General features: G+C 45.2%; 1 long non-coding RNA gene across 1 annotated transcript in view; it reads right to left on the bottom strand.

Annotated features, from left to right (window-relative positions):
- The window catches only part of LOC137541387 (uncharacterized), a 223,536-nt gene that overhangs the window by 8,700 nt on the left and 191,318 nt on the right, over positions 1-23,518 (bottom strand). Inside the window, exon 2 of the long non-coding RNA XR_011025143.1 lies at positions 3,090-3,145. This is a non-coding gene — a long non-coding RNA (uncharacterized lncRNA). The remainder of the gene's footprint in view (positions 1-3,089; positions 3,146-23,518) is intronic.

The following is a 23,518-nucleotide window of genomic DNA, read 5'->3' as shown; positions in this document are numbered from 1 at the left end:
ATGAGAGCGCAGGATACGCACTAAAAGACTCCAGACTTCACAAACACGGACACGTCCGCTGGGGCTTGTGATAGCGGCCGCTGATGTAGAAAACAGACTCACAGAATCATGGAGAAACACCATTCCAGCAGGCGGGAAACAGGGGACTGACAGCAGCTAAAGAGTACCTGTTACGCATACACAAGCCAGGCAGACGTCAAGAGAGGCAGTTCATTCATGAAGCCAATCTTTCTCCACGTAAAGCAACCCTGCAGGGAAACTTAGGGGTGGGGGAAGGATGGTGAGGCTTTGGGCCAATCTCACAATATGTCTGCTGCTAGGACAGAGTTCTGTAAACTGGCGGCTGGAAGATTGCAATGATCTTCTATGGGCCAGTTCACTTTTTGTCTGTTCTTTTGCGCTCATTTGTTTCCGTGACTGAATCGCACTGAAAGGTAATGCAGAGGAGCGTGTTCTGTGTCCTATGTTTTTCATTTATTGGGCTGCCCCCCCCCTCCTTTAACCCCTTGTTTCCCATGCAGGCTGGTATTGACTGGACCCTGGATACAAAGGCATTTCAGCCCGCTTTGTTCCCCTCAACAACAGTATGTCAGTTGTTCCCCTTGACAACAGTATGTCAGTTGTTCTTCTTGACAACAGTATGTCAGTTGTTCCCCTCGACAACAGTATGTTAGTTGTTCCCCTTGATAATAGTATGTCAGTTCTTCCCCTCAACAACAACAGTATAACCATTGTAGCCATCATGATACCCCCACCAATAACAAGTGTGGCCACAGCAACAACTGACCTAAAGGACAGGGGTTTTCGTAAATGAAGCCCCCATGATTCTGGGCCCCTCTGAGGTTGTAGGGGCTGCTTCCCCTGTCGTTATGCCTCTGAATGAAATCCACAGATATCTTTCAATGCTGGTGGTCCATTGAGCAGTCCCCATCTCACACATTTTATCTGGACATGAACCCACCCATTCCAGGCCTCGACTCTCTCCCAGGCCACACCTCTGTCCCAGGCCACGCCTCTCTCCTAAGCAAGGCTTCTAATACAAGCCACGACTCTCTCCCAGGCCACACCTCTGTCCCAGGCCATGCCTCTCTCCTAGGCAAGGCTTCTAATACAAGCCACGACTCTCATCCAGGCCACACCACTGTCCCAAAGAAAACAGCAGAAAGGACACTGGCTGTCAGACCACTTCCAGCACAAGATTTATTGGCTATTCATGGACTGGTGACCCCAAATTATCCTGAGATCATTTTGCTTTGCTTTCCTATTGGCTGCTGGATGTTATAAGTACCCCTTAAATGTCACAGACACCTGGAATACTTCCAATTTAGATGAGGAGCAAATGTAAAATATGTGAATATAAGGAGTTTCCCGGGTGTGTGTGCTGCCCTCACATGGCCAGATGAATGCCGGGACAGAGGGACTCCTGTCTGGAATAAGTGATCAAAACATGCCTCTCTATCAGGCAGGAGTGTATCTGCATCCAGAGATGGGTTAAGATGTAAGGGGGCCCTAGGCAAGGTAGTACATGTCGGTCCCCCTTGTGGTCCTTTTGGTAAGCTGAAGTGGAGAGAGGTCAAAGGAAGTGGCAGGTGGGCCCCTTGACACCCACTAGGCCCCAGGCACCTGCCTAGGTTGCCTGTTGGATGATCTTGCTCTGTCTGCATCTACACATTTTTATCCCGCCCCCAGGCCAACTGTCTTGTGCGTCTCCAGTTTGTATGCCAAAGTCTCCCAACAATGTGATAACTTCCCTATCCTATCCGATCCTACCCCACTAAACTCACCCTCCCTTCCATATGTATCAGTCCCTTTCATGTACAGCAGCCCCACCCTGCCACGCGCAGCAGTTTCCCGCCTTCCTGTGTGGCCACTCCCTCCACTTTTCCACTCTTCCTTTTGTGATAGCAGCATAGTCTTCTGGGTACAGCAGCCTCCATCCTTCCCTCAGCAGCCTGCCCCGTACAGCAACGGCTTTCATGTCCAACTCCCCCCCACAACCTTTGTGGTCTTTGCAAACAACATATAACATCAGTAATGCAAGTACATGGCATTATGGGTCTGGGCTTTATTTAAGTTATTTTAAGAACAGATTATACTAACACTATAAAAGGTATCTAGTTTTTATGATCTCGAGCGAGAACCACAGAAATTGCACGACTGAGCAGGAAAATGTTTCTTGCTTCACAAATTTGTAATAAAATAAATATTTTGATATTTTATAAACTTGGTAGCAGATGGAAAGTTGCTGTTTCGAAATTCCCCAAAGCGTAAAAAAAGGAACTGTTTATGGAGGAATAATAATTCTGCCAGTGCTAGATGCATCAGCAGAGCATGTCTGACGTACACACAGGCACAACACGCTACATACAGGTTACACCCGTGTGAACATGGGCACTGATACTGTGTTTGTATCACATGGATGCACAGTGCTGCTCGGGGGTCCGCTGAAGGGTGCTAGACATATCAGCAGAGCAGGTCTGACGTACACACAGGAACAACACGCTACATACATGTCACATGGACACTGATACCGTGTATGTATCACATTGATGCATAGTGCTGCTCGGGGGTCCGCTGAAGGGTGCTAGACATATCAGCAGAGCAGGTCTGACGTACACACAGGAACAACACGCTACATACATGTCACATGGGCACTGATACTGTGTTTGTATCACATGGATGCACAGTGCTGCTCGGGGGTCCGCTGAAGGGTGCTAGACATATCAGCAGAGCAGGTCTGACGTACACACAGGAACAACACGCTACATACATGTCACATGGACACTGATACCGTGTCTGTATCACATGGATGCATAGTCCTGCTCGGGGGTCCGCTAAAGGGTGCTAGACATATCAGCAGAGCAGGTCTGACATACACTTAGGCACAACACGCTACGTACATGTTACATACATGTCACATGGACACTGATACTGTGTCTGTATCACATGGATGCACAGTGCTGCTCAGGGGTCTTTATGGATGGGCGGAGCTGGAGGCGGCAATAGGTAACGAAATTACCAAGCAAGCAAAGTAAACAAGGCGCGTAAATACAGCGCTATAAAATAGCCAGGCCAAACTCAGCACTCACCCATCCGCGAATTTAAAGGGGAACTCCTCTGCCACTCAATCTTAGAAATGTGAGATCTGCAAGAAAAGTTAAAAAAAAAAGATAAGCTCAACAAAGTACAAAAGAATTAAAATATACATCATAAATATTACACAGTACAGCAGATGTGAATACAATACTCATAAGCAGAAACCCAGATCTAGCTCTCGATTGAGACCCGCCCTCCCCATGGCATCCTTCCTGTTTGGGACCGTTACAACAGCGGTGTCTGCCTCGATGATGGCCGTTGATGTCCTCGGGGGAGCTCCTCTTGATTTCATGGTTGGTGAGGTTTAAATTTGAACACTGTTCTTTCATTGGTGTTTTATTTTTAACTTGAGTCTTCCATCAGGTCCTCTGCTATAGCGTGTTAGTGATTGGTTGATGGAGGATTCATGGATAATGGTTATTTGACTATATATATATGTGTATTTTTCATGTGGTCATTTGATGATCCTGTGCAACTTGAAAAAGGCCCACGGGGGCCGAAACAGTGTCTGTTGTTGCTATCATATTGATGCCAATAAAGTTATAAAGAGCTATTAAGTACATTGAGTGGTGCCGGTCCTTCGGTGGAGTTCAATGCATGTGAACATGGACACTGATACCATGTCTGTATTACATACAGTGGTGTGAAAAACTATTTGCCCCCTTCCTGATTTCTTATTCTTTTGCATGTTTGTCACACTTAAATGTTTCTGCTCATCAAAAACAGTTAACTATTAGTCAAAGATAACATAATTGAACACAAAATGCAGTTTTAAATGATGTTTTTTTATTATTTAGTGAGAAAAAAAACTCAAAACCTACATGGCCCTGTGTGAAAAAGAAATTGCCCCCTGAACCTAATAACTGGTTGGGCCACCCTTAGCAGCAATAACTGCAATCAAGCGTTTGCGATAACTTGCAATGAGTCTTTTACAGCGCTCTGGAGGAATTTTGGCCCACTCATCTTTGCAGAATTGTTGTAATTCAGCTTTATTTGAGGGTTTTCTAGCATGAACCGCCTTTTTAAGGTCATGCCACAACATCTCAATAGGATTCAGGTCAGGACTTTGACTGGGCCACTCCAAAGTCTTCATTTTGTTTTTCTTCAGCCATTCAGAGGTGAATTTGCTGGTGTGTTTTGGGTCATTGTCCTGCTGCAGCACCCAAGATCGCTTCAGCTTGAGTTGGCGAACAGATGGCCGGACATTCTCCTTCAGGATTTTTTGGCAGACAGTAGAATTCATGATTCCATCTATCACAGCATGCCTTCCAGGTCCTGAAGCAGCAAAACAACCCCAGACCATCACACTACCACCACCATATTTTACTGTTGGTATGATGTTCTTTTGCTGAAATGCTGTGTTACTTCTACGCCAGATGTAACGGGACACGCACCTTCCAAAAAGTTCAACTTTTGTCTCGTCGGTCCACAAGGTATTTTCCCAAAAGTCTTGGCAATCATTGAGATGTTTTTTTAGCAAAATTGAGACGAGCAAATTGAGTAGAAAAAGAAAGCCCATAATATACAGCACCACTCAGAATAAATTCAAAAATGTAACAATTTATTTCACAATTTATTTAGTGTGAAATAAATTGTTACATTTTTGAATTTATTCTGAGTGGTGCTGTATATTATGGGCTTTCTTTTTCTACTCAATTTGCTTCTATAATTGGGCCCTAAGCACGCTCCCATTTTTTGCTAGTGTTGCGGACATATTGCTTTGCTAAAATTGAGACGAGCCTTAATGTTCTTTTTGCTTAAAAGTGGTTTGCCCCTTGGATATCTTCCATGCAGGCCGTTTTTGCCCAGTCTCTTTCTTATGGTGGAGTCGTGAACACTGACCTTAATTGAGGCAAGTGAGGCCTGCAGTTCTTTAGATGTTGTCCTGGGGTCTTTTGTGGCCTCTCGGATGAGTTTTCTCTGCGCTCTTGGGGTAATTTTGGTCGGCCGGCCACTCCTGGGAAGGTTCATCACTGTTCCATGTGTTTGCCATTTGTGGATAATGGCTCTCACTGTGGTTTGCTGGAGTCCCAAAGCTTTAGAAATGGCTTTATAACCTTTACCAGACTGATAGATTTCAATTACAGTACTTTTGTTCTCATTTGTTCCTGAATTTCTTTGGATCTTGGCATGATGTCTAGCTTTTGCGGTGCTTTTGGTCTACTTCTCTGTGTCAGATAGCTCCTATTTAAGTTATTTCTTGATTGAAACAGATGTGGCAGTAATCAGGCCTGGGGGTGACTACAGAAATTGAACTCAGGTGTAATAAACCACCTTTAAGTTATTTTTTAACAAGGGGGGGCAATCACTTTTTCACACAGGGCCATGTAGATTTGGAGTTTTTTTTCTCACTAAATAATAAAAACCATCATTTAAAACTGCATTTTGTGTTCAATTAGGTTATCTTTGACTAATAGTTAACATTTTTTTATGAGCAGAAACATTTAAGTGTGACAAACATGCAAAAGAATAAGAAATCAGGAAGGGGGCAAATAGTTTTTCACACCACTGTAGTCCTGCTCGGAGGTCCGCTGGAGGGTGCTAGACTCATCAGCAGAGCATGTCTGACGTACACACAGGCACAACACGCTACATACAGGTTACACGCATGTGAACATGTACACTGATACCATGTCTGTATCACATAGATGCAGAGTCCTGCTCGGGGGTCTGCTGGAGGATGCTAGACTCATCATCAGAGCAGGTCTGACGTACATACAGGCACAACACGCTACATACATGTTACATGCATGTGAACATGGACACTGATACCGTGTCTGTATCACATGGACGCCCAGTGCTGCTCAGGGGTCTGCTGGAAGGTGCTAGACACATCAGCAGAGCAGGTCTGACATACACACATAACCACAACATGCTACATACATGTTACATGCATGTGAACATGGACACTGATACTGTGTCTGTATCACATAGATGCACAGTCCTGCTCGGGGGTCCGCTGGAGGGTGCTAGATACATCAGCAGAGCAGGTCTGACATACACACAGGCACAACAAGCTACATACATGTCACATGGACACTGATACTGTGTCTATATCACATGGATGCATAGTGCTGCTCAGGGGTCCGCTAGAGGGTGCTAGACTCATCAGCAGAGCAGGGCTGATGTACACACACAGGCACAACACGCTACATACAGGTTACACGCATGTGAACATGGACACTGATACCGTGTCTGTATCACATAGATGCACAGTCCCGCTCAGGGGGCCCGCTGGAGGGTTCTAGATGCATCAGCAGAGCAGGTCTGACGTACACACAGGTACAACACGCTACATACATGTTACATGCATGTGAACATGGACACTGCTACTGTGTCTGTATCACATAGATGCACAGTCCTTCTCAGGGTTCCGCTGAAGGGTGCTAGACGCATTAGCAGAGCAGGTCTGACGTACACACACATGCACAACACGCTACATACAGGTTACACGCATGTGAACATGGACACTGATACTGTGTTTGTATCACATAGATGCACAGTCCTTCTCAGGGATCTGCTGAAGGGTGCTAGACACATCAGCAGAGCAAGTCTGACCTACACACACAGGCACAACATGCTACATACAGGTTACACACATGTGAACATGGACACTGATACTTTGTCTGTATCACATAGATGCACAGTCCTGTTCAAGGGTCCGCTGGAGGGTGCTAGATGTATCAGCAGAGCAAGTCTGACATACACACACAGGCACAACACGCTACATACAGGTTACACCGTTACACGCATGTGAACATGGACACTGATACTGTATCTGTATCACATAGATGCACAGTGCTGCTCGGGGGTCCACTGGAGGGTGCTAGACACATCAGCAGAGCAAGTCTGAGGTACACACAGGCACAACACGCTACATACATGTTACATACATGTCACATGGACACTGATACCGTGTCTGTATCACATGCGCAGTCCTGCTTGGGGGTCTGCTGGAGTATTTCCTGGTGGTCTAGTGGTCCCCCCATCCCCCACAACAATACACAGGGTTCTGAAGTCCTGGTCTAGTGGTCAACCCATCACCCACAATATTCAATGTTAGCAATATAGTGGTCCTCTGATCCCCACACAATGGTTCCTGGTTGTGATCTAGTGGTTTCCTGATCCCTACACAGTGTTCTATTATGATGGTCTAGTGGTCCCTTCATAGTATTACGGCTGGTGATCTGGTGGCCTCCCTACTATGCTTACCTCATAGACAGAGTTACATGCATTGGGCGGGGCTGATAACAGAAACTCACCACCTCCAGGCTCCCGCTGCGAGTTCTCATCTATCTTCTGCACCGCCATCCACTCTCTACTTCCTGGTTCTCAGATCAGAGAGGCAGAGAAGGCCAGTGCTGCAGAAGACAGATGAGACCTCTAGTGGCTGGAGCCTGAAGGAGGCTAGTCTCTGCTGTATACCCCACCCACTGCATGTAACTCTGCATGTTGGGGGAAAGTACTGCCCTGAAGGTGGCCCAGGGATGGCGCGGGGGAAGGGGATACACCCGCAGGGCTCTGAGCCCAAAGACTCTGAGCCTCTTCTATAGCCCGGACCTACTCCAACATCAGGGTAAACGCCAACCTAGAACCCCCAGGTCTGTCATTTCACTGGTGTTCCAATCCTCCATTGCTTGGCCCATGATGGGAACAATGGGGGAATGCCAACTACTAAATCAGGTGTGAATTTAGCCTGAATCTGCCATTATAAAAATCTGTAAAGTGCCTACAGGCCATTATTGTGCTAAAGGCAAATTTTACACTTAAGGTGTGCGCTGCGGTGTGATGCCCTGCCCATTGCACCACAACGCACAAAATCACAAACATATGACCCTGCAGCAGAATGTGCTGACAGGGTCATATGTTTAGCACCGCCCTCCTGCTCGCCCCTAGCCGTGCCCAGTGATGTACTCCCTGCTGGAGAGGAAATACATCACTGAGATTCCCGGAGATCCCTGTCAAATTCCGTCGTTCTGCGCATGTGCATCGCAGCGCCGTTGCCAACCATTCCATAAGGTGTATGTCCCACATTGGCTTTGATTCATTAAGGTGCGTTGCTAAAGCAGCGCAGCTTAATGAGGAGCGTGAGTTATGTGCACGCTATGCATGGTAGTGCAGCGTAGTGTGCACTGCTAACTTACTCATGCTCCTTCTAAGTAACGGCCGATCCACTGAACCCGCCCTAAGCCTCCGCGGGACCAGTGGCTTCATAGGACGTGATACCGCTGTTTGATTGGCTCAATCAGCTGCCTGTCACTTGACAGGCAGCCTATAGGGCCAATCAAAGTGCAGGGATCATGTCAATTAAAGCCATTGGACCCGCTGGGACTCAGGGCGGGTTTAGTGGAGGGGTCATTATTAGCAAGGTAGTTAGCAGCGTACGCTACGCTGCACTACCACGCATAATGTGCACATAACTTACAGTCCTTTAGCAGCACAGCTTAATGAACCAATCCCATTGTCTAACATTACTTCTGCTGCTGTGGAAGTCCAGTGGTAATGCGCTGTTGACTTTGCGGCTGCGGATCGGGCACTTCCAGCGCAAGGTGACACTAAATGTGATAGGCCCCATTGTCTTGCATCGTGGTCGCGTTACCCTGCGGTAATATAGAGTAACGCAACGCACAGTTGCAATGCAAGAGTAGAAGGGGCCTAAATGTTGAAAACCAGTGATCGATGTATCAATCTTGCCTGTCGATAAACAGTTAACGTCAGAGTGAATGGGCTGTGCAGCCATGCCAGACATCTTGGAGCTGGAGCGCCGGCGCGGCCGTGAAATGGCAATATTACAGGGTGTGCATCTTGTGTGGAACAGGATGCCGCGGAAAGTCTTTTATTGGAGTCATAAAATCTTCTGCAGTAACTTTTACAGCAGTTTGCTTCATGGCTCACAAAGTACATGTGTTTTTGGGCACGCTGCCCACCTGGCCTCTGTTTTAATTATTAGCTTAGTTCTTAAAAGGCAGCAGTTCATCTTCTTGGGGATACGTGCCTGAGCTGCGTCTCATCACCGAGTATGAAGGGGTTAAGTCCAAATCTCGTCTGCTGGCCCCTAATAACTTCATAATCCTCATTGTTGTAGAGAGACGCTGTCAGACGGAGGCTGACGCATCTGTGTCACCCATGGCAACCACAACGTAGACTCCTTCTCAACCAGCTCTAATGCATGCGATTGGTTTTTGCTAGTGGTCAGCTCGAATTTCCCATAATAGTAATTATGCATTAAAATTCGCAACTATGATGCAAAATCGTAATGCTAAATTTCTGGCAGATTTGTAATTCATTTTGTGGATTGCTGTAATTATATTCAATAATTTCGCAGTTATGCATAATTTTGCTAAATTTGATTCTGTAGGAAAAAAGTCAATTTTTTTTTCAAAAAGAACTTGTAGTTTTTGAGAAAATACATTTTTCAAAGTCACAGGTTTGCTTGAAAATGTGTCTGCAGAACTCAAAACTTAGTATTTTTGAGTTAAAGCTCTGGCTTTCTAAAGAAAATAAGTAAATATTCACTTGTCCCCGCTGGTTTATGGTTTACAGAAACGGTTCTTGTAATTTACGTGAAAAATCGTTTACGATGGCCATGTTCATAATTGCACGAAACGTGAAAGTTAGGGATGGGTTAAGCAAAATCATTTTCGAAATTGTGATTACAGGTAATTGTAATATTTTATGAGAATTTTTATATAACTAAATTAGCACATTAATCATCACTAGTTTGGCATCACAGAAGAGATCAGTCCCTGAGATTCCAAGAAAATCAGCCCCTGACATCTCATGTCTGGAGGTTCTTTCGGGTCCAAAAGAGAACCACACTATACATTACATGCATGAGGGATTTACATCTAAACTCATAGCTGAACCCTAACCCTAAGCTACCAGCTAACAGCCACCTCCTATCCTGTACGTGGACCAGACAGTCATCTCTGCCTACTGGTACCAAACATTCTTCTTCACCTGCTGCAGTAATCCCTGTTCATGAACACAGCAGGCAGCAGTAATCTGGCCCAAGTGCTGCAGAAGATTCCAGTGATATATGACTATGGTAGGATTAGATTGTGTGAGCTCCTCTGAGGACAGTCAGTGACATGACTATGTACTCTGTAAAGTGCTGCAGAAGATGTCAGTGCTATATAAATACATACGATTGTGAGCTCCTCTGAGGACAGTCAGTGACATGACTAAAGTGCTGCAGAAGGTGTCAATGCTATATAAATACATAATAATAATATGGTAGGACATTAGACTATGACTACGGTAGAATTAGACTTTAAACTCCTCTGAGGACAGTCAGTGACATGACTATGTACTCTGTAATGTGCTGCAGATTATATAACTGCTATATAAATATATAATAATAATAATAATATGGTAGGACATTACACTATGACTATGGTAGGATTAGATTGTGAGTTCCTCTAAGGACAGTCAGTGGCATGACTATGTACTCTGTAACGTGCTGCAGAAGATGTCAGTGCTATATAAATACATAATAATACTATGGAAGGACATTACATTATGACTATGGTAGTATTAGATTGTGAGCTCCTCTGAGGACAGTCAGTGACATGACTATGTACTCTATAAAAAGCTGCAGAAGATGTCAGTGCTATATAAATACACAATAATAATGTGGTGGGACATTTGACTATGACTATGACTACCGTAGGATTAGAGTGTGAGCTCCTCTGAGGACACTCAGTGACATGACTATGTACTCTGTAAAGTGCTGCAGAAGATGTCAGTGCTATATTATTATTACTACCATTGATTTATAAAGCGCCAACATATTCCGTGGTGCTGTACAAAGTAAATATAAATACATAATAATAATATGGCAGGACATTAGACTATGACTATGGTAGGATTAGACTGTGAGCTCCTCTGAGGACAGTCAGTGACATGACTATGTACTCAGTAAAGTGCTGCAGAAGATGTCAGTGCTATATAAATACATAATAATAAGGTAGGACATTAGACTATGACTATGGTAGGATTAGATTGTGAGCTCCTCTGAGGACAGTCAGTGACATGACTAAAGTGCTGCAGAAGATGTCAGTGCTATATAAATATATAATATAATATGGTAGGACATTAGACTATGAATATGGTAGAATTAGACTGTGAGCTCCTCTGAGGACAGTCAGTGACATGACTATGTACTCTGTAATGTGCTGCAGATGATATCACTGCTATATAAATACATAATAATAATATGGTAGGACATTACACTATGACTATGGTAGGATTAGATTGTGAACTCCTCTGAGGACAGTCAGTGACATGACTATGTACTCTGTAAAGTGCTGCAGAAGATGTCAGTGCTATATAAATACACAATAATAATGTGGTAGGACATTTGACTATGACTATGGTGGGATAAGATTGTAAGCTCCTCTGAGGACAATCAATGACATGACTATGTACTCTGTAAAGTGCTGCAGAAGATGTTGGCGCTTTATGAATACATAAGAAGAAGAATATTTCTCTGACCTCAGGTTCTTTTTGGGAAAATGAATATTTTATCATCACTCCATAAAAAAAGAAACTGCCCTAGACTCTCTGGCTAATCCTCTGACATCAGTCTGAAAGCTGTTTGTTTTATCTTAATCCTCCGACTCCCCCATCCCAGCCTGGATACTTTGTGCCTTGAACTTCATAAAACATAATCGGCCATCTTAGCAGAAAGGAATAATACAGAGCGGCTGCAGAGGAGGGATCAGGAGGTAGTAAACCATAAATCTCACATGTCCCGCAGAGGAACTGTTATTCTTACAGCACATCTTCTATTAAAGACGACATTCCGTAAGTACAACTCATGTCCCTCCATGAAATATCATCTGTGCTACAGCGTTTGCTGTTATAAGGAGCCGCTGCATTTGACTTATCCATTTTATAAGCTACAGTATATACTTGAATACAAGTCGACTTTGTGTATAAGTTGACTCCAATATTCAACCCTCTTAGGCTGGAATTGTTTATTGACTCATGTATAAGTATATCCAGTAAAGTCAATAGCTGCACTTGGGGCTCAGGAGGGGTTAATGACGGCACTGCATACAGTATTGCAGCCATTAACCCATACTGGCCCTTAAGTGCAGCCAATACCTCCTCCAGGCCCCCAAGTGCTGCATTTATTCACTCCCTTTTATGCAGCCCAGTATTTCCCCCTGCCCCTTTCCTTGTTAATTGTTGTGACCAGGACCTTCAGACCTGTGTTTTCTTGGTATTTCCCTTATCAAGTGTCACTTACCACTGGGTAAATTGCTGCAAATGAGAATGTCACTATTAGTACACATATTGCTCAGTGTTGCCAGTGACTTGTATATAAGTCATCCCCCATACTTTTATAAGGGGAGTCAGACCTAAATATCTAGACTTATACTCGCGTATATACAGTACATAAAATAGCATATTTGCATCAACATGCAATAGTAGCATCTTACTGGCCACCCCTACATTGCCTTCAGACAAGACCAGAGTTATGGGACCGCCAGGCCCACCTGAATGTCCGGTCATGTGATGTCAGAAAGGCGCTTGTTTTATGTAACCGGAGATCAGCAAGCAATTCATGGGGATTCTCTACAAGGAGCTAAAGATACAGAATTTACAAATAGTAAGGCCCTGGAGCATGCCTGTTCGTGGTGATGACATTACACGTTTACTGATCACTCAGCGGCCATCGCTATGTCTGGAAACAGACTCTAATCATTGTACTAAACTAACGTGAAGACGCTTAAACAGACCTGATGCTCTTGTGAATTGATTGAATTGTTTGAATTTCTGAAAATGCATTATTTTTAACAGCAGTTCTTACTGTATTCCCTTTTATATAAATTGAGATACATTTTGTTATGGGACAGCCTTATTCCAAAATTGATTAAATTCATTTTTATCCTCAGCATTCTACTCACAACACCCCATAAGGACAAAGTGAACAAATTTACTTGAGGTTTTGGCAAACTTCTTAAAAATAAAAAAAATATGAGAAAGCACATGTACATAAGTATTCACAGCCTTTGCCATGAAGCTCAAAATTGAGCTCAGGTGCACCCTGTTCTCCCTGATCATCCTTCAGATGTTTCTGCAGATCAATTTGAATCCACCTGTGGTAAATTCAGCTGATTGGACAGGATTTGGAAAGGCACACACCTGTCCATATAAAGACCCACCATTGACAGAACATGTCATGAGGTCAAAGGAATTGTCTGTAGACCTCTGAGACAGGATTCTCTCGAGGCACACATCTGGGGAATGTTACAGAAAACATTCTGCTGCTTTGAAGGTCCCATTGAGCACAGTGACCTCCATCATCCATCAGTAGAAGTACAAAACCACCAGAACTCTTCCTAGAGCTGGCTGGCCATCTAAACTCAGCAATCAGGAGAGAAGGACCTTAGACAGGGAGGTGACCAAGAACCTGATTGTCACTCTCTGAGCTCCGAAGGACAACCATTTCTGTAGCAGGATAAAGGGGAAAAAGGCACCCAGAGAAGATAAAATGCGTTAAAAACAAATAAAATGAAAAAAGTGAGGTGGCTTACCTCAATGAAGACAAATTCACGTATTAAAAGAATTGTATTGCACTGGCAACGCATTTCGTGGGTGCATACCCACTTCCTCAGGCCAAATAGCAGTGCCTAATAGTGCACTGCTATTTCATTTTATTTGTTTTTAACACATTTTATCTTCTCTTGGCACCTCTTTCTCCTTTATCATGTGCCTTCAACCTCCTTTTGGAGGGGTATCAACCCTCTTTGACCATTTTAGGTCATTTGAGGTTTGCTTTTTATCAAGAGTGCGACCATCACCAGCTCCGTCTGGTCACCCGAGTGGAGTCGGCATTATACATCTCCACCTGCTTCTAATGGTCGGTTGCCACTGTTGGCCGTACACTGTAAAATATTTAGCCCAATATGACATTCAAACGTTGAATTGGGCTAAATATTTGTTTTCTGTCAGACTACATCTTCACGGAGGAAAGCCCTGCAATCGACACAAAGGTGACATCCAATGATTATGGGATTCTTTGGCTGATGTCATTCGTAATGTTGAGTGCAAGAAAATCATGGTCCAGGCAGCACCACAGCCGAGTAGTGTATGATCAGAGTAAAGTATATCAGTGACACCAGTAGCTGTGTGTCTGATGGGGGGGGGGGGGGGGGAGGAAGGGAGGGGGGTCACCAGATTGGTGATGACCAACAGGGAAAACAGATAAATGTACCCTCACTTCATGAATTGAGGTTGCACTGCTACACATCACGGTGAGGTTTCCTTACTTGAAGCACCACAATCTGCAGCCATGTTGGCTAATGTATATAACAACTGTCTGCTCAGCCAGGAAAGCCTGCGGCCAAGCAAGGCCTCCAAACGTCCATAGAATGTGGCTCCAGCAGCTGCTGTGTCTGACAGACCTGTCGCCTCATGATTTGCAGGTGTGGTCTTGTGGTTCAGGGATTTCGCGTTAGGTGGTTGCATAGGCAAACATCATGTCACATACGTGGAGTTCAGTGAAGGTATGGAAACAGAAAATTCCCCTCTTTCAGCAAAATGCCAATTTCTCCAGCTCTTTCCTGGATTCTGCAGCTCAGACTGCATTAGAGGGAGGCTTCATCTCATCAGGATACTTTCTATGGGCTAATACATTTTATATACTGTAGAAGCGTTGTCTATGTTATAGCAGAACTTGGGACATGATAGAACCAGGTTCACTCTAGTGCAGGGGTGTCAAACTCAAATACATAGTGGGCCGGAATTGAACACTAGTCACAGACCAACCTAAATGGAAGCAGGAAATTTGGGCGCATGAGGCAGGTGGACAAAAAGGGCGCCGCCATTCACTCCCATAATAAATATCGTTTAATGGGCGCCCACCAGGAAAAAAGGGCGCCGGAGAAAAATAACGTTTTAAAAGCGGCGCCCAGAGACTTTTAATGTTTTATAACTGCTTCTCATGATTACACATTATTTAATGATTTATAATTTTTTACACATTATTTTTAAACGAAAAGCAGTACAATATTTTTTAAAACATTATTTTTAAACGAAAAATTGTAAAATTTTTCTTTTTAAAAACATTTTTAAACGAAAAACCGCACAATATTTTTTAAAACGCTATTAATGCTTATCACAGGGGGTATTAGGTTTAGGCACCACCAGGGGGGTCTTAGGTTTAGGCACCACCAGGGGGGTCTTAGGTTTAGGCACCACCAGGGGGGTCTTAGGTTTAGGCACCACCAGGGGGGTCTTAGGTTTAGGCACCACCAGGGGGGTCTTAGGTTTAGGCACCACCAGGGGGTCTTAGGTTTAGGCACCACCAGGGGGGTCTTAGGTTTAGGCACCACCAGGGGGTCTTAGGTTTAGGCACCACCAGGGGTGTCTTAGGTTTAGGCACCACCAGGAGGGTCTAGGGGTTAGAGATAGGTACAGGGAGGGTTCTGTGTGTGTATGGTTAGGTATAGCTTTAGTAACATTCTTATTAATGTTTTATAAAACGTTATTATAAATTTCACTTTTTAAACAGGGAAGATTAACCTTTTTACAATTGCCGATTTCATACACATTATTTAATGATTTATAACTTTATAAAACATTATTTTGAAACAAAATATAGCACAATTTTTTTTAAACGTTATTCATGCTTATCGTTTAAAACCTTGCGCCCTTTTTTCCCGGCGCCCTTTTTTAACGTACGCACCTAAATGTCTACTGGCCACCATCCTCCCTGTTAATGTTCACTGGTGTCTAATGGCTCCCCTACAACTCCTATACAGTTCCCTGATGTGTCTGGTGCCTCCCACACTGCTAAATACAATTCCCTGGTGTCTAGTGCTTTCCCCCTTCCTCCCTCATGTGGCTTTCTTGGTGATCTAGGGCTAGAATGGGTCAAACATAATGCAAAGTGGGAAAATAACTTGGAGGCCATATTTAATGGCTTTGATTTGGCCCCCGGGCTGGAGTTTGACCTGCATGGTTTGGCTGGAGCAATGGGGATGTGCTCCCTCAGATATCCCTGATGAACCAGAGGAAGGGTAAAAACCCTTAGACCTGAGACCCACTACAAAGCACAATGCGCTATCGGTGGTAGTGCTTTGCAAGTGATTTTGGGAGCAATTTTCCTGCTCCTATACAATACATTAGAATGGAAACTCTCCCAAAATGCTGCATGTCCTGCGATTGCGATTTTCTTAATCGAAATTGCTCTAGTGGAATCTGTCCCATCCATTTACATTGGCAGAGCATTTAGGGAAATTGATATTGATTGAAAGCGCTCCCTAAACGCTCAAAAAACGCTCTGGTGGGTCCCAGCCACTAGATAAAGAAATAAATCACTAGCACAAGACATCACACAATGTTTCCTCCAATCAGATTAGGCAGAACGGGGCACATTCTGAATTCTCCGAAACACAACTGATTAGTGTAACATTGAAATATTGCATTACATTTTCACATGGAAAAAATCCTTTGTGTTGCTGTGCTTTCTACTACGGTGTACCTAGCCATACAGGCTTAAAGGTCCATACGCACACTATAGACAAGTCACACACAAAATGCCTCTCAGCGGCGTCGCTATAAAATGAGTAATCCCTATCGGTTAGTGAGGCACAAATTACATCAGACTGCATTTGAATTAAATACAATGTCCAGATTTTTTCAGCCCAACTTGGGACAGGGGCGGGTCTGGGGCGGAAAGATACAGGGGGCGGGTGAGCCAATGTCAGGAGGCGGGCACAAAATTTTATATTACATACTAACACAGAGTAACATGGAATCTGGTCACTGTACATTAAACAACAGCACAACGAGATTAGCTGAAGTATAAGAATGAGTCAAGAGGACTTATCCTGACATGAGTTGTGGGATTATTACAGCCGCATCTGGATCTCCAGCAGTCGGAGGATTTTGTAAAACTTTGCAAAGTTGCATAAACTATGAGGAGATATGCGAGCCCTCATCTACATCCATTCCTCACATAAATGTGTCATTAGCTCCGCCTGTCAGTGAGCTGACACTGCTGTGACTTATGCGGCTGTCACTGTCCCCTTTCATGCTGAGACCTCAGGCTGATCTCAGAGCCGGCCGGCTGTTATCACTCCAGCCTCACAGCTCCCGACCATAAAATATATACCACATCTCTGGAGATTATCCCAGGCTTGGCATCTCGCCGCAAGCAGGTCAGGCCGGCAGCCACTGATGTCCTTGTCTCAAGGCTTGGCAGTGCCAAGTCACATGTCCATACATTAGCCTGGCATCTCGCCGCAAGCAGGTCAGGCCGGCAGCCACTGATGTCCTTGTCTCAAGGCTTGGCAGTGCCAAGTCACATGTCCATACATTAGCCTGGCATCTCGCCGCAAGCAGGTCAGGCCGGCAGCCACTGATGTCCTCGTCTCAAAGCCTGGCAGTGCCCAGTCACATGTCCATACATTAGCTTGGCATCTCGCCGTGAGCAGGTCAGGCCGGCAGCCACTGATGTCCTCGTCTCAAAGCCTGGCAGTGCCCAGTCACATGTCCATACATTAGCCTGGCATCTCGCCGCGAGCAGGTCAGGCCGGCAGCCACTGATGTCCTCGTCTCAAGGCTTGGCAGTGCCCAGTCACATGTCCATACATTAGCCTGGCATCTCGCCGTGAGCAGGTCAGGAAGGCAGCCACTGATGTCCTCGTCTCAAAGCCTGGCAGTGCCCAGTCACACGCCCATACATTAGCCTGGCATCTCGCCGTGAGCAGGTCAAGCCAGCAGCCACCGATGTCCTTGTCTCAAGGCTTGGCAGTGCCCAGTCACATGTCCATACATTAGCCTGGCATCTCGCCGTGAGCAGGTCAGGAAGGCAGCCACTGATGTCCTCGTCTCAAAGCCTGGCAGTGCCCAGTCACACGCCCATACATTAGCCTGGCATCTCGCCGTGAGCAGGTCAAGCCAGCAGCCACCGATGTCCTTGTCTCAAGGCTTGGCAGTGCCCAGTCACATGTCCATACATTAGCCTGGCATCTCGCCGTGAGCAGGTCAGGAAGGCAGCCACTGATGTCCTCGTCTCAAGGCTTGGCAGTGCTCAGTCACATGCCCATACATTAGCCTGGCATCTCGCCGTGAGCAGGCCAAGCCGGCAGCCACCGATGTCCTTGTCTCAAGGCTTGGCAGTGCCCAGTCACACATTCATACATTAGCCTGGCATTTTGCCGTGAGCAGGTCCGACCGGCAGCCACCGATGTCCTTGTCTCAAGGCTTGGCAGTGCCCAGTCACATGTCCATACATTAGCCTGGCATCTCGCCGTGAGCAAGTCAAGCCAGCAACCACCAATGTCCTTGTCTCAAGGCTTGGCAGTGCCCAGTCACACGTCCATACATTAGCCTGGCATATCACCGTGAGCAGGTAAAGCCGGCAGCCATCGATGTCCTTGTCTCAAGGCTTGGCAGTGCCAGTCACACGTCTGTCTATTAGGATTTGCTATTACATCCTGAAACTTCCAACTGCTGTATGAATATCCCCTCTCCTCCTGCCTGACAGCAATCTCTGCCTTTGTTTCTCTCTTGAACCATTTAGTTTTGGTTGGCCAATGATTAACCATACCACCTCCATGTAGCATAAAACAGATATTAAATACTATGAGCAGATTGTGACGGTAATCTCTCACACTAAATGGAGGTGGTAAAATTGGTCAGTGATTGGCCAATCAAAATTGAAAGTGTGTACCAGGCTTAAGGATCAGTTCTCTCTGTGCAAGGCTCGGATGATGTACATGTGTACAGTATATCCTGAGGTATGGGCATGCTGGAACATGTAGTTCCTAAGCACCTGGTGAATGAGAGTGGCCCAGGAATGACCTAATCATTGCAGTGAAAGTGGAAGGTTAAGATAATTTGTTCCAGGAATGTGCGGAGCGGTGGAAAATCTTACACAGATCCAGCTACCCATCCAAGAGCGAACGCTATACAGTGGGAAACAGAATTCAGGCGGCTTCAGCGAGCAGAATATAAACTGCATAATAAATAAACATAACAGCAGCAGCTTCTCCACTCCTCCTCGGAAGTCTTTGTTATCGTTTATTTAGGGCTACACATAGGATCGGATGAACTCTTTGTGGCCGGCGTGGCCCCTTGAGAACCAGAGCCCAGCCCACCCTGTTTACAGTTTTTGGCTGTGATCTCTGTGATTGGCTGACAGTAATCACAGGGTCAGAAGCCAATGAACGGCTATCATTAGACAGCTGAGCGCTGTGGTGACAGAGGCGGAAGTGCGCAACGATGGCATACTGAAATCTACGCCCTGACAGAGATAAGAGGCTCCAGACAAGGCATAGGTTTCACTCAGCAACGCTCAGATATAAAGAGGGGCGTTTGGGGTGACAGGTGAGAGATAACACTCCGCTGTCATGGTGACACCCGGCAGGGCATACCGCACCTACTACATCACCATAGCGGCACCACTGAAAGGGGGAGACCAGGTCCCCTACAAACTGCTAAACGTGATCATCATCTACCAATATCCCAGCCACAGCATCACTCAAATAATATTCTCAGAAAGAACCCCAATACAGCAATTAACCAGTTAATCATTTTCAGACCGAAAATCTACGTCCTGCAGCACTTCAGTTCCTGCCCACGGACATAGATATTCATATATTGATTTGGATGGGTGCCACCCATTAGTGGGGAGATGAGTGAATGGGAACACAGTTTCCATTCATTGATCTTAGTCCCTGTGTCAATGATCACCGGCATCAATGAGATGCCTGTGGTCATTGTAACAAACAAAGTAACACGCATTACTTTCTGTTCACGTACTAATAGGAAGGAAGAAATTGTGTAGGAATATCTTGTGGCCAAATAGTAAAATTACACCTACATACATTTTTTTTTAATAAAAAAATAACACATATACAATGAAAATTAACCCCTTACCTCCCACACTCTCCCATAGTCACCCAAATAAGACATTTGCATATAAAAAATGACAATTAAAAATAAATACATAAATAGTTACCTTAGAGACTGAACTTTTTTTAAATTTGTATGTCATGAGGGTATATTACTGGGTTTTTTTTGCAATTATGGGCTTGTAATTAGTGATGAATGTAAAACAGAAAAAAATACACCTTTATTTCCAAATAAAATATTGGCTCCATACATTGTACTAGGGAAATATTTTAACCCTTGCAATAACCGGGGCAAATGGACAAATAAAATGTGTGAGTTTTATCCACAGTAGAACGCTTTATTTTAAAACTATAATGGCCGAAAATTGAGAAATACATTTTTTCCATTTTTTCTTATTATTCCCATTAAAATGGATTTAGAATAAAATAATTTGTAGCAAAATGTACCACCCGGGAAAGCCGTTTTTGGTCGCAAGAAAACAAGCTATAGATCATTTAATTGTGATAAGTAGCTATAATGGGAGGAGTACTGACAGGTGAAAATTGCTCTGGTACAGAAGGGGGAAAACCCCTTAGTAGGGAAGTGGTTAAGGGAAAAAAAGTTTGACAGTTATGTATAAAAATAATTCTCACAGTGTAATTATGTGATAAATAGAACGATACTTCACGTAAACAAAAAGGCAACATCCATGGAACAAAACTAAAAAGAATTTAAAAACGTGTAAAAGTAGCATATATATATATATATATATATATATATATATATATATATATATATATATATATATATATATATATATATATATATATATATATTCCTAAGTAGAGCATATAACTTAGAATGACAGAGTTAGAATGATATCACAAATATTCAGTATAAAGGGTAAAATCATTCCCCTACATATAATTTCAGCAAAATATTAAAGCACAGTCAGCACAAATTCTCAGTATGTTTTGACAAGTCTGCTGAGCTGTAGCTGCAGTGCTGGCCACAAAGAGTTAACCTCTCAGCAGAACAGGAGGGGTCAGGAATGACTGGCTGCTTTCCCATTTCAGCTCCGCCCTGACTACCCCACACAGGAGTGGAGATGGGAAAGGGGGAGGAGCTTAGACTGGAGTTCAATCAGCCAAGCAGCATCCCTCTTTGGCATGGGAAAACAGTTTTGCAAGCAAAGCCTTGCAGGTAATAAATACTAATAATGCTTTATATGCAGGCCACAAACAATGTGCATGGCAAATTACGATCTATTCCACACAAAGAGGCCAACAGCTTATCTCATTATCTCTTCTCACTTGTGATTAGAGATGTCGCGAACCTCCGATTTTCGGTTCGCGGAAGGTTCAGTTCGCGGAAAAAAACACAATAGACTTCAATGGGGATGCGAACTTTGAAAAATAGAAAAAATTATGCTGTCCACAAAAGTGATGGAAAAGATGTTTCAAGGGGTCTAACACCTGGAGGAGGCATGGCGGAGTGGGATACATGCCCAAAGTCTCGGGGAAAAATCTGGATTTGACGCAAAGCAGCGTTTTAAGGGCAGAAATCACATTGAATGCTAAATTGCAGGCCTAAAGTGCATTCAAACATCTTGCATGGGTATACATCAATCAGGGAGTGTAATTAGAGTTCTGCTTCACACTGACACACCAAACTCACTGTGTAACGCACCGCAAACAGCTGTTTGCATAGTGACGGCCGTGCTGGACTGGTGCGCACCGTGGCCAGAGTGTAGGCCGTGGCGTTTTTCAAGCCCATATGGTCGCCGGGCTGTGGTAGCTCAATGATAGAACAACAGTGACTGTCCAGCTGATCAAATTTGGTCTGACCACAATGAAGCAACGACCTTATTATCTTTTGTGTGCCACCCCCACCCGAGACATTCAAATAGCCGGCGGTCATTGCTTCATTGTGATACGCAAGCCCCTTCACCGCGGCAAGGTAATAATCACGAAAGGGGGATGGGACATGTACATGCCTTTTGTTTATTTTTTGCAGCCGCCCGCAGTGCAGCCAGAAAAATTAGGCAGGCATGTAAGCGCACCAGAAAAATTAGTGTAGTGGCCGCTGCTAGCAGCGGCCTTAAAAATTCAGGAATCCGCCTAGAGTCCTGAACCCTGTTGGTGGTGGCGGAGAAGGCAATCGGCCTGCAGGCAGAGATGCTGTGTGTGGGGACTGACTTAGTCTTCGGTCGTGCAGTAGCCCTCCGTGATCCATTCCTCATTCATTTTGATAAAGGTCAGGTACTGAACACTGTCGTGACTTAGGCGACTTCTCTTCTCAGTAACTATGCCTCCAGCTGCACTGAAGGTCCTTTCTGACAGGACGTTTGCGGCAGGGCAAGAGAGAAGTTGTACGGCAAATTGGGACAGCTCTGGCCACAGGTCAAGCCTGCGCAAAGCAGTAGTCCAAGGGTTCATCGTCGCTTTTCGCAGTGTCTACATCCACACTCAAGGCCAGGTAGTCGGCTACCTGCCGGTCCAGGCGTTGGTGGAGGGTGGATCCGGAAGGACTATGGCGAGGAGTTGGACTAAAGAATGTCCGCATGTCCGACATCACCCTGAGATCGCTGGAGCGTCCTGTCCTTGCCTGCGTGGACTTGGGAGGAGGAGGGTTACTGCCAGTTGTACCTTGATTGCGTTGTGCAGCCACATCACCCTTAAACGCATTGTAAAGCATCATCGACAGCTTGTTCTGCAAGTGCTGCATCCTTTCCGCCTTCTGTTGAGTTGGTAACAGGTCCGCCACTTTGTGCCTGTACCGAGGGTCTAGTAGCGTGGCCACCCAGTACAGGTCATTCGCCTTGAGTTTTTTGATACGGGGGTCCCTCAACAGGCTGGACAACATGAAAGAGGACATCTGCACACAGCTGGATGCAGACGTACTCTCCATCTCCTCTTGCTCTTCCTCAGTGACGGGACGCAACTCCTCTTCCTCCCCCCAGCCACAAACAATACCACGGGAACGTGGAGCAGCAGAAGGCCCCTGAGACGGCTGCCGCGGTTGTTCTTCTTCCGCCGCCTCTTCCTCCTCCACAGAAACACCTTCCTCATCACCATCATCAGAGTCTGACTCCTCTCCTTCCCCACACGACTCCTCTTCTTCCTCCTCCTCCTCCTCCTCCTCCCCCCTCTGTGCTGCCGCAGGTGTTGTGGAAACATCGGGTTCAGATGTAAATCGCTCCCACGACTCCTGCTGTCGTAACTGTTCTCGTTCACGCTCCTCCACAGCTGTATCCACCACTCTACGCACGGCACGCTCCAGGAAGTAGGCGTAGGGGATCAAGTCGCTGATGGTGCCCTCAGCGCGACTCACCAGTTTGGTCACCTCCTCAAAGGGCTCCATGACCCAGCATGCATTTCGCATCAGTGTCCAGTTGTTGGGCCACAACATCCCCATCCTCCCAGATTGTGTCCTTGTACTGTAATTATACAGGTACTGGGTGAGGGCTTTCTCCTGGTCTAGCAGGCGAGAGAACATCAGCAGGGTGGAATTCCAGCGAGTCGGGCTATCGCAAATCAGGCGTCTCACCGGCAAGTTGTTTCTA

This window comes from Hyperolius riggenbachi, chromosome 12 (genome assembly GCF_040937935.1).
Source record: "Hyperolius riggenbachi isolate aHypRig1 chromosome 12, aHypRig1.pri, whole genome shotgun sequence".
Taxonomy (NCBI): Eukaryota; Metazoa; Chordata; class Amphibia; order Anura; family Hyperoliidae; genus Hyperolius; species Hyperolius riggenbachi.
The sequence above is the reverse complement of the archived record's forward strand: the minus strand, read 5'-3'. Positions and strand labels throughout refer to the sequence as shown.